The 14,399-nt window shown below is 38.7% G+C and overlaps 1 long non-coding RNA gene across 2 annotated transcripts; it reads left to right on the top strand.

Moving 5' to 3' along the window:
• The first annotated feature begins 1,665 nt into the window (after positions 1-1,665).
• Positions 1,666-3,740, top strand: LOC120090603 (uncharacterized). 2 transcript variants are annotated; one of them, XR_005485572.2, is made up of 3 exons: positions 2,171-2,592; positions 2,686-2,745; positions 3,509-3,740. It is a non-coding gene; the product is annotated as an uncharacterized LOC120090603 (long non-coding RNA). The 2 variants fall into 2 exon arrangements; XR_016527494.1 differs by having other exon boundaries at positions 1,666-2,745.
• The last annotated feature ends 10,659 nt before the right edge of the window (positions 3,741-14,399 follow it).

Below are 14,399 nucleotides of genomic sequence, written 5' to 3'. Positions count from 1 at the left end.
TCATACATTCAACTGCATTTCTTGTCATCCACCCATAGCGGTATCAATCATCATGTGATTGGGTCCATTTTTCCAAGTCATTATCAGAAAAATATTTAAGGCATTTAGGGTTCAATTGTTTCAACTCTTTCATGCACGGAATGAATTTGCACCTCTGGTGTTGATTTCCTGCATTAAACACCAAAATTTTTAGTTGCTTTAATTTATATTTCGTATTGAAATTACTAGCAACATGGCGAAGCAATATCGATGGTACGCTCTAGGTTCACTCCAACTAATTTCCTCATTATTAATTGTAGCAATAATGCCCTTTTGTTTAATAGAAATCAAGAAAATACCATCTCATTGGGTAACATATTCACGCAATGCCCACGGAAACCATGACCAAATGGATGAACTTTCACCTTCAACAATAGCAAAAGCAAGAGGAAATATTTGCCCGTTTGTATCAATAGATAAGGCGATCAATAATTTCTCCTTATACTTTCCGTAGAGATGAGTTCTATCGATCTGGATTAATGGTGTACAATATTTGAACCCTTCTCTTGCAGGACCGGAGGATTAGAAAACTCGACCAAAAGTAGTCGTACCTGGCACATCAAACGATAGGAAATACCAATCCGATCATATTCCTAGATTGTAATGAACAAGAGCACTCAACCAATACAGAAGCTCTGAATATGATTTCTTTCAATTACTAAACACAACAATCAATGCTTTTCTCTTGGCTTGCCACACCCGTCTATAATTAACATTACATTCATATTGTTTTTTGATTGCTTATTGGAGTAAGGCCACAGGTACCCCAGGATCAGCTCTAACCAAATTTTGGATTTCGATACTCATAAAATTTGAATCAACCTGTTAATGATCCTGTGTCAATTTAGAATACATTCGAATGTCCCATGAGTCTTACACCGACATGCCCGTAACCTCCAATCACAACCATCCTACCACTGTTTGCATCTCATATACCAAATATCTTGATTTGATTCCACTACAATATTCTCATAGTGTTCTTTCACGCAATATTTTTTTACAGCAAGTTGTAAATCTTCTTTAGTAATAAATAACATTTCTTTCTGTATTAAACTAGAATTATCTACAAATATACTCATTTCCTCCAAAATTGACCCTCGTTCACTTTTCCATGAAAATATCTAACCATACCAACTCAAGATCTTGTTCCTCACTTCTATCATTTCTAAATAATTCATCGAGTTCAACATCAATATCACTATCTCCATCATTTTCAAGTTCAAAAATAACTAAATCTTCAGGACGCATCGACATATTTATTCAAATTTTTTCAACTGTTATAGTTGACAAAAAAAAAATGTTTATTCTTTTTTAAAGAAATTCAAATATTTTCTTAAATCAATCCAACAAATAGCCCAACAAAATCACTCAAAAAATAACCCAACAAAATCAGCCAAACAAAATCTATAAAGTATATATTACAAAAATTCAATAGTCTAATTACAAAAAAATAATCAACCCAAATCTAATACATTTAAATTCGCCCAAATCTATAAAGTATACATAAATCAGCCCAAATTATACCTAAATCTATCTATAAAGTATACATAAATCATATAAACCCAAGTATACAAATTTGTAAACAATTATATAAAATCATATAGATAAATCTATAAATCAACCCAAATAAACAAATCTATAAAAACCCAAACATACAAATTCATATACTAGAAAAAAATAAAGAAAAAGTTTTACTTAAGGCGGATGGCGACAACAGCAGCAACAAGATCAGAGATGGCGGATGGCAGTGAGATGGCGACCAGCGGTAGTGAGGAAGAAAATGAAGAAAATCTTTCGGATGGGAGGAAGAAGAGGAAGGGCACGGGTTTAAGGGACCACTAAGGTGATTACCTGGTCAACGCTACATGACTATCCATGTGGCAGTCTGCGCGTCAGGTCACAGGTAGTCCTGTACTCGGTACACGATTTAGTTGTAATCGTGTATCGGATACACGATTCAGTACCGAGTACACGATTACAACACCTATTTTTGACAATATTCAACCCTATTTTTGTTAAATATTATTAAAATAATATTATTTAAAAAATCATATATATCTATATATACATATATACCTACATACACATGTATATATGTGTATTAAGGAACAAAAAGGGGAACTTTTATATATATTTGGGGAAAAAAATTATAATTACGGCTACCTCGTAAAACATGCAAGGGAAAAAAGAGAGGAAATTTCTTCCTCTTCCTCGTAAAGCACCCAGCGCCTCTCTCTCTCTCCCTATTTCTCGATCTCGCCCTCTCCCTCGCTTAGCCGACCGCGTCTGACCACCGGAGAAGTCGCCGCCTCTCGCCCGTACCAAGCCGTCGACGTCCGCCGCTCTTCGCGCCGAACGACTCCGTCGCACATCGAGCCTCCATATCTGTGAAGCCGCCGCCGGTCGCACGCGCCGGGTCCGTTCACCTGACATTTCCACCGCCGCGTTGGACTTCCATATCTCAGCAGCCGCTTCGTCTACCGCAGCTGTCCACGTCGTCCACCAGTCACTAGTCACGGTTCCTTCTTCCGGTCGCTGGATCTCGACTTTTAGGTGACGTTTCTATGGTTTTTGGATGAATTGTTGGGGTATCTCTAATGCCCATTATTTTTTTGTTTCAATTTGACAATGCCCATGGGATTTCAGCTGTTAGATCGAGGATTTTGAGCTTTGTGAACGGCTGTCCGACGATAATTGTGAGTTTTGGTAAGTGTAGAGGTTATCCGGCAACCATTAGTTATTGGATAAGTTAATTGGAGATATTTGAGTTAATTTTGGATGATTGAAATTAGACCCCTAATGTTGAAATTTAAATTTTGTTAATATTTAGGGTTTGATTTAAGGACTTTTACTTAAAAAAAAAAAAGAAAAAAAAGGACTTTAGATTGCTACTTTGCTTGGGCTTAAATTCGAGGTAAGTGATTTACTATTGGTTCACCCTCGAACCTAGGTTGATGTTAAGATTGTCAATATCTGAATGATTTGCTATGATGGGCTGATTTGATTTGCTATGATGGACTGATTTGCTATAACGGACTGATGAATGGACTGTTGAGGCATTCTGGAAATCGATGAGTTATGTACTATGATCATGATGACATGTTTATGGTCGTCATGGAATCTAAAGATTGTATGTTGCATGATTAGACTGATGGTGATTGTTAGCACTCCTAACGAGTCATGTACATAGCATTTTGTGAACCTTCGAGTTCACTTCTTATGTTCATGTTTCGACGTCCCTATGAGATTGCCACCTATGCTTATGATTGTGACCCTTCGAGATCACTATCTATGAAAGCTTGCCTTTGGGTTCGTCCCTTATGCATATGCCTATGCCTTGCTTATGCCTATGTTGCGTGATGTATACTTGCGTCTCAGTAGGAAGGCTAACAAGTTCGCATAGTGGACCCAGTAGTGGGTCATTTATTGGGTATTTCTATACTCACTCTTTCCTCTACATGTTTTTCAGGTAAAGGAAATGATAGGACGATGAATTACAAGAAGAATCTGTGACTAGGCCTTGGGACTTGATATCGCTTTCACATATGTTTTTCTCATATTTTCTTATTTTAGTTTAAGAGTCAAATATTTAAATTCTTTGATTGTTTTATTCGGTTACTTATTTAATTTATTTTTTAATTGGAATTAGGGGTACTTGGAATGGGAAATTTGGACCAATGACCTAATATCTGTGCCTATAATGCCAAATGACTCGATTTTTTAAAAAACTGTCAATTGACCTTCTGTTGATGTTATCACTGTATGAGATTACCAGAACTACCCCGATAACTGTCTCTCTCTCGCTACGTGGATCTCGCTCTCGCTATGTTTATCTTTCATCGTGATGTGATTGTTTGTCACTGTACAATTGATTTGATAATTTTCTCGAAATCTTTCTACAACTTAAAATACGCATACAACAAACATGTAAGGGTGAATTCTTTAAAAATCTAAACTTCATTTGAACTGTCATTTTTTTGAACGGAGATTTATTGAACGAGGTTTTCCAGAACGAAGTTTTTCGAAACCAAACGGAGTTTTCAGAACGGATTTTTCAGAACAAAATGGACTTTTCTTGAACCTGGTCTCAAAAAAGGTATGTAAATAGCATAATGAAAGGGGTGTGAAAAAGAGTGACAATGAGAAAGGTGGAGAGAGAGAGCGATAGCGACAAAGGTGGAGAGAGAGAGCGATAGCAGCAAAGGTGGAGAGAGAGCGACAGTGAGAAAGGTGGAGAGAGCAGATAGAGCAATAGTGAGAGAGTGAGATAGAGTTACAGCGAGAGAGCGAGATAGAGCGACAGCAAGAGAGCGAGATAGAGCGACAGCAAGAGAGCGAGATAGAGCGACAGCGAGAGAGCGAGATAAAGCAACAGCGAGGGAGCAAGATTGAGCGACAGCTTGAGTGCGAGATTGAGCGACAGCTTAAGAGCGAGATAGGGTGATAGCGAGAGCAAGAGCAATTGGGAGCGACAGCGAGAGAGATCCATGTGTATTACTATCTGCTTAATGTAGGATGACATAAAAGTGTCTATTAATTCAATAAGAAGGTCACTGGGATGAGAACCAAAATTTGTATATTGAAGGTGAGCTAACAAAAATCATTATGCCTATTATATTAAAGTATGAAGAACTTAAAACTCACATTTATAGGGTTGGAAATGTAAGTTGCTCAAAGTTTGATGTTATTGTAAGAGTTAAATATAAGCTTGACTTTGAAACCCCTCCACAGTACATACAGAATGACAGTAATGTTCACTTCCTTCTTTTTCGGGAAGATCTTTGTAGACTTTAGCTATATGTAATGCAAAAATCATACCACGATGGAAATGTGAATATGAGTTATGATGGTATAGTTGTTGACAGATAATACGTGGTATCATATGAGCTTAATTGAGAAGAGAGTGATATTCCATTGTTTATGAACACTCAACCATTAACATTATCAATAGACAATGACAACACTCATACAGTGGACTTGGAAAGAGAAACTCAATATAACGGACTTGTGCTTGATAATGAGAGATCAGAAGGACTTACTTCAATGGATTGTGGTCCTTCAAAAGAGCGTGATCCTTTCATTGTTGGTAATGAGAGATCGGCAGGCTTGAATTTTATGGATTGTGGTCCTTCAGAAAAGTATGATCCTTTTGTGGTTGATAATGAAAGTTTAGTAGGATTGAATTCTATGGACTATAGTCTTTCAGAGGTGTGTAGACCTGCAGTGGCTGTTAATAAGAGATCAGCAGGATTGAATTCCATGTCATAGAGGAGAATTGATTATGTCTGTTACCTCTTCATCTGAGATAGATGTTGAAGTTAGTCAACTGTTTTTTAGTAAGAGTGCCTTAAAAATGAGATTGTATATTATGTCCTTAAACAATGATTTTGAATATAAGGTAAGGAAGTCAAGTAGGTCTTTGTTTACTGTCAAATGTATAGAGGTAATTGTAAGTGGAGCTTTCATGTAGTGAAAATTCCAGGATGTGACATATTTAAAATCACGAAGTATTTGTGTTTGCGCACATGTTTTATTGGAATTTTAAATAATGACCATAGACAAGCAACAACTACGGTAGTTGGTGAATTAATCAAAGATAAGTTTACAGGCATAGGACGTGTTCATAAACCTCGTCACATTGTTGAGGATATGAGGAAAGAGTACGACGTAAACATAAGTTACGATAAGGCGTGGTGTGCAAGGGAAACTGCTTATGCTCTTGCTAAGGGTAATCCAAAAGAGTCGTACGCTATTTTACATGCATATGGTGAAGCATTAAAAATGGAAAATCTAGGTACAAGGTTTGAAATCGAACTTGAAAATGTTGTCCATTTCAAGTACATGTTTATGGAATTAAGGTCTTGTATTAGAGATTTTTCAAGTTGTCAGCCTGTGATAATTATTGATGAATCACATCTGAAAGGAAACTACAAAGGGACCATGTTGGACGGTATTTCCATGAACGGTAACAACCATACCCACTAGCATATGCCATATGGACAATGAAATTGATCGAACTTGGAAGTAGTTTATGTCGAATTTAAAGTGTGCCATTAGAAAACCCCCTAACTTTGTGTTCGTGTCCGATCGAGTGATATCTATTGGCAATGTCATTCGTGCAGTTTTTCCTACGACATTTCATGGGTTATACATATACCACCTAGAAAATAATATTCTTTCCAACTTTAAGGACATATGATCGATGGGATGTTCAAGGATGCAGTCAGGGCATTTTGCATGTTAGAGTTCCAAGCACACTGGGACCAATTATCTTTTTGAAATGGTGTTGTATCAAAATATTTGGAGGATATTGGTTTTGAAAGGTGGGCACGTGTTTACCAAACAAAACAAAGATACTATAACATGATGTCCAATAGTGCAGAGTGTTTCAATTCATTGACCAAAGAATATCGACAACTACCCATAATGTGCTTATTGGAACGTGTTCGAGGCCTCATCTTGTCATGGTTTTATGAATGGAGAAATTATTGGGCATCTCAAACGACGTCATACTCGGACTATTGTGAAAGCCGATTAGCAACTGAGTGTGACAAGGGCAGACGATATCGAGTTGAGCTGATTGATTGTTATAGGATCCATGTGTAGGACAATCAATTGGACGGTATTGTGAACCTCCATACCAAGGAATGCATGTGCAAGGAATTTGACTCACTCAGTATCCCATGTTCGCATGCAATTATGGTTGTGCGAGAACGAAACATCCCCATCCGAAGTTTTTGCAGTTCATTCTATAGTGTTGAGTCCCTCATGGCTGTTTATGCAGAGCCCGTAAATCCACTTGGTCACATATCCGAATGGAAAAGACTTCCGGGATATGTGGAAAAGCATATTGCACCTCCTAGAAAAGTGGTACAGGTTGAGTGACAAAGAGTACAAAGAATACCATCAAGAGGAGAACACTACAGACAAATAAAATGTGGTAGGTGTGGAAACTACAGGCATAATCGGCAAAACTGCAGTGAACCGCTAACGTCCGGGCGACCTACTGATTCTAATCTAAATGATTCAAATGTCGGTCGATTGTAATTTTCTATGTGTCACTTATAATCCTCAAAACTGTAATTTTCTATGTGCCACTTATAATTTTCTATGTGTCAGTCGATTGAAATGTCTCACTCATCTCGCTCTCGCGTTTCTTGCTAAACTCGCTCTTCCTTTTATAAGTATAATTAAGTGGTTTTCTATTCATGAATCATTCTGGAAATGTCTCGCTCTCTCTGGGTCTTGCTTTCACTAATCTCGCTATCACTTGTAATCCCTTTTATAATGTCTCGCTTATAAGTTTAATTACTAAAGTTTTTCTATTCACAAATCTCTTAAAATGTTTCACTTATCTCGCTTTCCCTTTTATAAGTTTAATTAACTTGTTGGCTATTCATGAATCTTTCTGGAAATGTCTCGCTCTATCTAGATCTCGCTCTCGCTAATCTTGTTATCTCTTGTAATCCCTTTTATAATGTCTCGATAGTTTGTCTATTCATGAATCTCTTCAAATGTCTCGTTTATCTTGCTCTCCCTTTTATAAGTTCAATTAACTTGTTGGCTATTCATAAATCTTTCTGGAAATGTCTCGCTCTCTCTGGATCTCGCTCTCGCTAATCTCGCTATCACTTACACAACTTTCCTCAAGTTTGTCTATTTATGTTACCCAAATGTTTGTCAATTCATGTTAGTTCAACACTAACAATTTAAATAACATGTTAGTAAAATTACATTAATAATATACATAATATACATGTACATCAATAATATGGAGTGTTCGTCCACAATTGACATGCCAACTACATCCTATAGTCACTCATCTTCTCTTGAGTGATTACAGATGGGGCACTACTAGTCATTAAATATTTTAAGAATTTTACAACAAATATTCCACAATCTAGCGACCCGTGTTGTGTGTTCGTAGAGGTAGGTTGGGATATCTTCCAACGAGATATTTCTATGTCCGGTTTCCAACGAAGTCACAATAGTGAAGAAGCGATGGTAAGATGTAAGTCTCGATTCAAGGCAAGACTCCAGCTTCTTCTTCGATGTCATGAACAATAGTGAATCAAATACGAACAACCAGCCTCTATTTAGATCAAATGCAATCAACATCTAATGTTGATCGATGTTTGTTGTCATATACACGAAGTCCACATCTCCACTTGACGTCGAATTTACCCATGACATAATCCGGAAACGTCTCTTCCCCCCATAATACGGAAATATGCAAAGTTGACTTGTTTTTAATATGTTTATAGACTCCATCTAGAGAATTTAGGTGACTCTACACAGCGAAGTGAACATTAAAAATACATAATAGTCAATACATGTATTCTTATTCAGAAGTGCAGTAAATCGTTGCCGTTATTTCAATTGGCAAGATGGTGAAGTTGGCCATACACATGTCTGGTTGCCTATAAAATTTATCTTTTATGAACTGAAATAGGATATTTAGGATCTGCATCCAGAATAAGATATACGTTAGGAGAGGGGAGTAAACTGTATGTACTTGGTAAAAAGGACAAGGATCGTAAACTTACGTCACACTCAACCCATTAACTTGGTTTGGTCAACTCCTGGAAAAAAGACTTGGATAATGATCGAACTGCATTTTTCTCGAACTTTGTTGTCCATATTTTTATCGGCAATCCAGTTCATCATTTCCGTGAATACAGTAACTGGAACCTCATGCTCCAAGGATTACTGGATCATCACTTTAAACTGTATCGTAGGTATCCCAAGGAAAGGGTACTTAATATTTTGACGATTTAAAGGAAGTTGAACCTTAATTTCCTTCTCTTTTATTATTTTATTTTTTGGTACGACCGTAGGTGTGTATTTATCAACTACCTTTCTCTTACATGTTGGTTTCTGACTCTCGACCATAACCTACAGAAATATAATAAAATGGTGAACATGTCGAACAATAAATATGAAGAAAGAAATTTTATAATGACATAGTGATCATACCTGTGAACCTAGATGTATGGTGTCAGAGGGGGCCCTGATATCAAGCTATACAGATGAATTGAAAGGTAGAGGTGGGTTAGGTGACTTAGGTGGAGGTGGGCTAGGTGACCTAGGTACAGGTTGGGTGGGTGACCAAGATAGAGTCGAGATGGATGACATGGTGGCATTGTGGCCTGTCTGTAGAGTGGGGGACCTCGTCGCCTTAAACACCATGGAACCCTTCATGGACTGTAATAGAGACAAAATAGTTGACAATTGTGCTTTGATGTCTCTCGTGTCCGTCTCTAGGTTCGATACACGAGTATCCAAGCTCGATAATAAGTTTTCAATGCTCCGTAGGTACAAATATACATCAGGATCAACATTGGCTCCCTCCTTGCGACCCAAAACCTTAGGCTAAGAACGATCCATCTCCAGGACAGAACAGTCCTCCTCAGGCTCAGGACGTACGTCACCCACCAGCACATCATGAAACATATCCTTGCTAGGGGTGTAAGTAGACTGGTGGATGTTTTGGTCCCCATCAAATTTGTTGTCCCTCACTCCACCTTCTGAATTAGCCTGTTGTCCACCTTCCCCACCTTCTGAACTATTCTCTGAACTACTGCCACTCTCTGAACTACTAGAGCTCCCTAAACTCTCAGTGTGGGAGTGTACTTATCTTACGGCTCGTCTATCAATTGGAGTGTCTCGAAACTCCTTTTCAGCATCGAACATGACAAGACCCTCTTTGACTTTTATCTCATTAAGAATCTAACTCTGTAAGATGGTTAGTGTACATTTAACAACCGAATAAACATACTGTGGCTAGATTACACTTACATTTTGAGACTAAAAAATGTCTCTCTCAAGTACTTTGAATGACACTGAGTGGGAGCATGACTATCATAATATACGAGGCATAGCTACCTTGCTCTTTCTAGTGGCAACGTTCCCTGCTGCCGACAATAGGATCTCGTACGTCCACACTATCCAAACAAATCGTATTTATAACTATGTTAATGTTAAAAAAAAAGATAAAGTTAAGTTAAGGAACATCTACCTAGAATGCTTGGGGAAGTCCACGGAGCAAGTACTTTACAACATAATTTTAATTTCCCTTCACCTTCTCCTTGTATAAACCATGCTTGTCGTTCAGTGTAATCTTCAGGGCATCGAGTGTCCTCCACCAAATAATTGTACCCCAATTAAGATTGTTGTAATAATCTATGTCTTCAACATTGTCTAATAGAGTACGCATTTTTTTGCTTGTTTTTACTCATCATTACAACCTCTGTGTAATATACTAGGGTGATTTTAACAGCATCATCGTCGTTTTCAAATACCAAATTTTTGTATTCTTCTTTTAGTAAATTCAAGTGGAATGCGTTTAAGGTCAACCGATTACCAAAGTACCTCATCGCATGTTCTTGTGAGGACTTCTCACTTTGTACAACTTGCGTAGGAACCCACCACAAACCAGTGATCAATAAAAAGTCGTCCTTAAAAAATGTGATGACCTTTCCTTTGACAAAGAAATTAATTGAGTCCGCTTCTCACTTCTTCACTTCCCTCAATAACATCTGATGGATTAGTGGGCTGTTGAATACATGTTTAGAGTCTACAAATCGCCTAAAAACAGTTATCTCAAACATCTCTAACTGCCTTCCGGTAAGCTTCTCCTTTACAATCTTGTTGGAATTCGCAACGTGGGCCAGGCTAGTTACTTGCCCGGGAAACCTATCAACTTCACATATTTTCAAAGCTTTTGACATCTTAAATTACTCCTGCATTTTATGAACATTCAATTTATCAGTTAATAGGTTCGTACTAAAAAATCACTAATAATGCATACTATTAAAGTCTCGCTCTTGCCAATCTCGTTCATTTCGCTCTCGCCTGTTTCACTCTCATTTATATCGCTCTCTCTTGTCTCGCTCTTGCTTATCTCGCTCTCTCCCGTCTAGCCCATCTCACTCTCGCAAAACTCGCTCATTACCTTATTTGGCTCTAGGTCCTCTAGAATTATATGTATGAAGTATAACTTGATTTGCAGTTGTAGTTTCCAAGTTTATGCTGGGATGAAATTTGATATGAGTTGATTATGTGTGAATTTTAAGATATGGCACCAAAGCTCAAAGTAAAAAGAAAGGTTAGAGGAGGGTTCAGGATCCACAAGTTCAGGACTCCCAATTTTGGGATCACCAAGCCCAGGACCCTTCCTTGCCGACAGTGCAAAAACATGGAGTCGGTGGGAGTCAGAATGTTCCGATAGCTCCAACCCCACCTTTGCTTAGGTTGATAAGGAAATAATGACAACAGCGAATTCGTGAAGCTATTACATCATCCTTGTTAGAGAGGATACAAGAGTGACTTCTCAGTGTAGTGGTAGAGCAGATAACTCAAACTAATTGGACTCAGCAGGTACCAATACCACCAGTCCAGGTGCAACCAACCCAGTCCAAAAATCAGAACATGTAGGACTTGTCCCTTAAAGCTAAGCACTTGAGGGTTCTTATGTCGTAAATGGATGTGTTATTCTCGAAGCTGATGACAATATGCGATAATGGTTGTGTGCAAACAATTTCAAGAGTCATGCGCTGATCACAAGTTTTCTCATTGATAAGCCAAGTATAACCTAACAACGAGTGTCTTAGGATGGCCTAAGGTCGAACGCGGGGATTTGATGTGATAGTGTTGTAAAGTGATGAATCATGCGGTAATAATAAAGATGCGTTAATTTTTGGTAATGCGATAATGAAAATGCATTAATAATAGGTGATGTCTCAGAAAGCTTAAAAAATGCAAGATGTGACGAATGAGCAATTCGGCAAGTTTTATAACAAAATCGATGAAAATGAATGGGTTAAAGGGAAGGTTATTTGGAAATCATTAATCCATACAGGTGATGCGACCATGGTTCTTACTTCCCATTAGCTTACACCTTTCGGTGGTTACCGCAATAGTCATATCTCTATGATGTGAAAAAGGGAAATGTTGTAGAACGCAAAGTTATTTCTATCTTTAGAAGTACTTGCTTTGCTTAACAAGTTCATCACCTTTCTCTTTCGAGAAGTTGATTATCATACTCAACTCTGCTTTCACAAGTGAGTATGTTTCTAAGCACGTGTTAAGAAAACTCGATAACCTATCACAGCATGGATCAAGCCATTCGATTAACCTTCCCCCATACCCTGGAGGTTTAGTGACTCATGAGCAAGGAAACGAAGGATGGATGAACATGGATAAAGATGGAGATGAACATGATGATAATATTGAATTAGTAAATCGTTCATATGCAAATTTAACTAACATCTTAGTTAATCATGTTCTATAAAACGATAATACAGAGAGAGTGGAATGGTTGTGAGATTAATGTCAATCTCTTGACAAAACGGATTGATGGTGAATTCTTGCCGACGTGATGTGACTCGTGGAGTGATTGGTGAACTTCCTTCTCAGGTAAATTCTCCGGTGGCCTTCTATATGGGGATTTGGAGTTTTGGAATAGAAGGTTCCCTGCAAAAGTTAGGCGCTGAGCTAAGCGATGGTGTTGAACGAGCTAAGCGATACATTGTTTTGCTATGCGATGGCACTACACGATCGTGTAGCTTCGGGTGGGAGCTAAGCGATGCGGCAAAGAGCTATGCGATGGTGCTGAGCGATCGCTTACATGATCGTTTACCTTTGATCGGGAGCTAAGCGATGCGGTGAAAAGCTATGCGATTGCGTTGAGCGATCACCTACACGATCATTTACCTTTGATCGAGAGCTAAGTGATGCGGCAAAGAGCTATGCGATGGCATTTAGCATTCGTTTACACGATCGTTTACCTTTGATCGGGAGTTAAGCGATGCGGCGAAGAGCTATGCGATGGCACTGAGCGATCGCTTACACGATCGTTTACCTATGAGCAGTAGCTGAGCGATGCGTCGATTGCTATGCGATAGCACTAGGTGATCGCTTACCTCGGGCATGATTTGAAAATCAAAATAGATTTTGGAAATTGAAAAATTACACAAAATTGAAAATGGGTTTTTTCATGTTCATCTTCTACTAGCTTACTAGGAACCCATCACCTCTTCTTTGATTTACTCCAAGCATGAGCTGCATCCCATGCAGCACATCTCTTTGCATGATAGTCTGCAATATATTGAAGAGATTGGAGTGAAGAAATGGATGATGAACCGATAGAATTTTTGCTGAAAAATTTGGATGAAGAAGGTGTTCTTCAATAGGTTGGTTCAGTGAGTTTTCTCTATATTCTCTTTAATTCTAGCTTATTTTGAGTCCCACAACTCAATCTAGAGCACCAAGAAGATAGTAGGAAAGATCTTGTGATGGTCTACACAAGAATTTGGAGGATTTTGCAGCTGAAAATAGAGATTTCGATGGTTCGGCCAAGGTATGTTCTTGAAACCCAATTGTTTTAGCATGTTTCTTTTCAACCAAAATTAATGAATTGGAATGCTTATGGATCCTGATTTCTTCCGCCGCGTGATGGTGTTGATCCAACACATAACATCCTTCACTTTAATATTTCTGTCTCGCCTTTTGGGTCGAGGAGGTTGTAGTGCATTCAAATCGATGTTGGGTAGTTTTGATGAAGGCTTGGGGCAATGGGGCGAATCTTTCGACAAAATCCTTAGAATTTTTGTGCTGATCAGGTTGTGGACCTCCAACATGGGTTCGTTTTCAATACCATAGCCCACTAAAAGGCATAAACTAAAGACTGTCCACAGGAAGAAGAAGTGTCCTCGAATCCTACCAACCCCTTATCTGCCTTGCGATTAATCTTCCAACATCGATGGGAATGCCACGCGCAATACAATATGCGGCCATGACTCGATCCCTTGAGATGTTTTTATCATGTGTGTCAGGATGAGTCTCCTCTTCACCTGATAAACCCAAAGATGTACTTCAGGCAGCAAACGGTTAGACGCAAGTGTGTGGATGCCGGTCAGGGAGATGGTTCATATGGTGCCCGGTTGCCAATATTCTTAAAGCATCTTCCCAATACTCATCTTTAGGATTATCAATCAACCTGTTGCCTGGTGCTTTTAGAAAGTCTTTTAACTTGTAAAGTTGATTAATATCCTGGCGCTAAACGGCACGATCCTCCCTTTGATAATTACCGCATCCTCGGTTTCGTGCAGGTTGCCTTATTAGAATGCCCTCATACCCTTGGCATGACTAAGATGGCCATTGACAGACTGTTTCCCATCCAAGCTCTACCATTATGTTGGTGATGAAGTCTGACAGTGGGGTTGGTGCCAAGAAGAAGCCCATCTCCATTAGGAGGTCATCGTTTTCTTTTCTAACCTTTGGACGTCTCCAGGCTAGCGATGATTCGCTGCCTTCAACCTTTTCCTTGCACTTATCTTGGGCGACCACAAGTTGGGCCC

This window comes from Benincasa hispida, chromosome 1, assembly GCF_027475165.1.
Source record: "Benincasa hispida cultivar pf3 chromosome 1, pf3_genome.v1.1, whole genome shotgun sequence".
NCBI lineage: Eukaryota > Viridiplantae > Streptophyta > Magnoliopsida > Cucurbitales > Cucurbitaceae > Benincasa > Benincasa hispida.
Note: the sequence above shows the minus strand (reverse complement) of the source record. Positions and strands in the feature narration are given on the sequence as shown.